A 4,399-nucleotide genomic window follows, 5' to 3' on the forward strand; every position below is an offset into this window, starting at 1 on the left:
ACATAACAGGAGGAACCGAGGAGGTCGATACCTTAAGAGAAGGTACTGGGAGAGCGTCAGCCTCATCATCATCCTGGTCATCAGGGACAATCTTACCATCCCTCATAACATTGTCCAGGCTGATGAGAGTCAAGTCGGCATCAGGAGCAACAATCCGGAACTGCTCCATCAGGTTCTCAGAGGCGGCAGTTACGCTACCCACTAGGTGACCCTGAAGCTCACCATAATTAACCCGAGCAGTTTCTAAATCCTCCTGGAGATGCAACAATTCCCTATAAGCCGAGACATAGCTATCCTTATGTTTTAGTGCCATGTCCTCGGCCAACTTCAAAGAAGCAGCCAAGGCAATAGAACTGGCCTTCTCACCCTCAAGCTCCTTCTCCACCTTTGCCAACTTCACCTCCAACTCCTCCTTCAGACCCTTGATACGATCAAATTCTGACTTGGCCTCCTCCATGAAGGACTTTGTGGCATGAATCGGAATCCCCTGAACTGTTCGAAAAATAGCCGCACCCATATGAGCCATCTTCACACTACTTTTGGTGATAAAACCCAAATGCTAAAGAAGAGACACGTCGTCCATAGAAAGCCCACCATAGGGGGTAATTTGATGGTCAACAAACTCGATAGCATCAAAGTCTGGGGCATCCAAGTTAAAAGGCTCGGATGTTTTTTGCTTTTTCAAGGGAGGGACACGAGAAGCAACGGCAGAAGTCTGTGGAGGATCGACCTGATGAAACCGAGGAGTAGGAATTACTTTCCTCGGCTCGAGAGCACTTAGCACAGGAGGCTTCACTTGGACCTGAGAAGATCCCTCGCCGGTCACTTTGGCCGAGATGTTCAGAGCAGCAGTTGCCTTCTTTGCCCTTTTAAAGGCCTTCATAGAGTCGTTGTTCTTAGACATCTCTGCAAATATAGAAATAGCCACAGCAAAGAGTTATGGTCACAACAAAGGGAAGAAAAATTTAAGAAATAAGTATAAGAGACAAGATAGACAAGTACCCAAAATAGTCCGAACCAAGGACGGGTCATTCAAAAACCTTTTTGTATCAAGATGGGGTGGTTTCCCCCACAGATCCTCAAGAACAACAACAAAAGCACGCTCGACATTTTCAAGCATCTCCCAGGTATAACGGGACACTCTCACATCCCTCTGCCACTCCAAAGGAAAAAAAGGCTCATCATTTTCATCAAGGAAAAAGGGGCGGGCCCCCTCAACAGCTCGAACTTTAAAGAAGTAATTCTTGAAGTCCTTAAAGGACTCATCATACATCGCAAAAACTTTATGGCCCTGGGCGGACCTGAAAGAAACCCAAGAAGCTTTCTTTTTTGAAGAACCGCCAGGCTTGGCGGAAACAAACAAGTAAAGGAAAAGAGTCTGAGAAGGTGTTACATCTAACTCTCTACAAAGATGCTGAAAAATTTTAATAAAACCCCAGGAATTTGGATGAAGCTGGGATGGGGCAATGTTACAAGACCACAACAAGTCGGTCTCAAAAGCAGTAAAGGGAAAGGTAACGTTTAATTGACTGAAAAAGTATTCATAGGCGTAAAAAAAGGGACGCTCCCCCTCGACGGAAGTCAGAAAACAAACTCTCTCATCGGCCTTAGGAGCAACAAGCTCATAATCCCCCTCACGGGTGCTGTTACCACAAATCCTATGGCGCTTCCTCAGCTCTGTGCAAAATTCGGCATCCACAACAGAAACACACAACAAGACAAGGGAGTCCAGCCAATCGGACATGCCCTCAGGAACTCTGGAAGACATCTCTACAATGTTATTGCGAGAAGACATGAGGCCAACTAATCCTACAAGTAAGAAAAGAAGATGGGGTTACTAAGAACATCTCGAACAAGGGAGAAAACAACTGAATACGATACAGGCAAAACAAAACAGAAAAGGAAAAACCCCAAAACTCAAACCAAAAGCCTTGGGGCATCCTTTGGAGGCAATAATCAAGCAAGGTTTCTAGAAAAATCTACAACTCCCACCCAGCATTTCCCAAAAAGACTTCAAACAAGCAAGCATTTTCAGAAGCATAAGTCAACACAGTTTACCAAGCAAAAAGCATTCCCAAACGTCAAAACGCGCCAAGTAGAAATCGTTAAAAGTATGAACTTTCTCAAAATCAGAAACAAAAAGCAATCAAGCAAAGCGAGGAACAGATGCAGATTTTCTACCAGAAGCAACAACAAAACCCTATAAATCCTCAACGGAAATAGAGCGTGCAAAAGAAAGCCAAGGAAAACACATTTACAGCGACAAAACAAACACAAGATCACGAAAAGGCTTAAACTTTCAAACATGCAAAATCAAAGCTTCACCAAAAAACTTAAAGTGAAGCCGTAAAAGAAGCAAGAAAGTTAGTACCAACCTAAAAAAAGCAGCAGGCGTCAAAGGAAGTTGAAGAGGGAAGGAAAAATCTGGAATTGCTCTCTCAAAGTAAAAGAGAAGACACGAGCAAAAGCAACGTCGCGGCGCCAGGCAGCCTTGGAAGCAAAGTTGGCGTTGCCAACTTGAGGAATGTGGTGCGTTTTTATGGACAACGCCAGGCAACCAGGAAGCAAAGTTGGCGTTGCCAACTTGAGGAATGTGGTGCGTTGTTGGAGGCAACGCCAGGCAGCTTTGGAAGCAAAGTTGGCGTTGCCAACTTGAGGAATAGGCTGCGTTGTTGAAGGTAACGCCAGGCAGCCTTGGAAGAGAAGTTGGCGTTGCCAACTTGAAGAAAGGAGTGAGTTATTCAAGGCAACGCCAAGCAACAAGAATGAAGCCTTGAAGAGGAGCTCGAGGGCGTTGCCAACGCCAAGAATCATAGGCGTTACTCAAGGCAATGCCAAGCAACTTTGGCACCATAGGAAACAACCTCGAGGGCGTTGCCAACGCCAGGAATCATTGGCGTGTTCCTTGGCAATGCCAGAAATGGTTGCTTGGCTAGGCACCAAGTCTTGGGTGCCAGCCAGGTTGCCAACGCCAGAATGTGCTGCCAGCCAGGTTGCCAACGCCAGAATGTGCTGCCAGCCAGGTTGCCAACGCCAGAATGTGCTGCCAGCCAGGTTGCCAACGCCAGAAGGTGCTGCCAGCCAGGTTGCCAACGCCAGAATGTGCTGCCAGCCAGGTTGCCAACGCCAGAATGTGCTTCCAGCCAAGTTGCCAACGCCAGAATGTGCTGCCAGCCAAGTTGCCAACGCCAGAATCAAGTTGCCAACGCCAAGTCTTGCCAACCACGTTGCCAACGCCAGGAAAGCCTTGCCAGCCACGTTGCCAACGTGGGAAGCAAGTTTTAGAGCCATGAAGAAGGCTCGAGCACGTTGCCAACGCCAGTTTCTATGAGCGTGTTCACTGGCAACGTGGGAAGCAATGCCTGGAGCTAGGAAAGAAGGCTTGAGCACGTTGCCAACTCAAGAAAGCATTGGCGTGTTTGGCAACAATGCCAGGAATAGTTGCTTGGCTAGGCACCAAGTCTTGGTGCCAACCAAGTTGCCAACGCCCATAAGCCTTGCTATGCACGTTGCCAACGCCCATAAGCCTTGCCATGCACGTTGCCAACGCCAGGAAGCAAACATGGGGCCTTGAGAAAGGCTCGAGCACGTTGCCAACGTGCTGAAGAGAAGGAGTGTTCATCAACAACGCCAGGAAGCTTTGGATGATGAAGAATAGAGGCACCACGTTGCTAACTTGGAATATAGGGGCGTTATCCACAACAACTCCAACAAGACAGCCTGACCATGTCCACTTCAATGGAAGATATCTTGAGCTACAGAGATCTAAATTGAGTGCTTCCAGTTGCGTTGGAAAGCTAACATTCAGAGCTTTCCAACCATATATGATAGTCTATGGTGGAGCACAAAATTGAAGCCAAACCAGAGTCATCTTTAGGCCCTAAAAACAAGAACATGAAGTGAAATTCAAGAGGGCTAGAGATGAGCCCTGGAGGGGGGCACGAGCACGTTGCCAACGTTCCAGAAAGGGGGCGTGTTTTGCAACAACGCCAGCCCCAAGTCCCTGCCTTGGGAGGCTAGGCACGGGCACGTTGCCAACTTGAGAGTGAAGGTGCGTTTTTGGCAACAACTTGGCAGCTTGACCTTACCTTCTTTGAGGAAGCATAACTTGAGCTAGGAGAGTCCAAATGAGGTGATTCCAGTGGCATTGAAAAATAGACATCAAGAGCTTTCCAATGATGTATAACAGTCCATATTGAGGCAGAAGGTTGACACTCAAATTCTGGGCTATATTTAGCATGAAAGTAGAGCCAAGAAGAGGAAAAGCAAGTTGTTAGCAACAACTTGGGCTAGCAACGCCCAAGTCTCATACTTTACCTCCAGGAAAATGTCATGCACGTTGCCAACGTGCATTAAGCCTGGAGTTATTGCCAATAACGCCCCTCAATGGGCCAGAATG

This window comes from Arachis duranensis, chromosome 5 (assembly GCF_000817695.3).
Source record: "Arachis duranensis cultivar V14167 chromosome 5, aradu.V14167.gnm2.J7QH, whole genome shotgun sequence".
NCBI classification, from domain to species: domain Eukaryota; kingdom Viridiplantae; phylum Streptophyta; class Magnoliopsida; order Fabales; family Fabaceae; genus Arachis; species Arachis duranensis.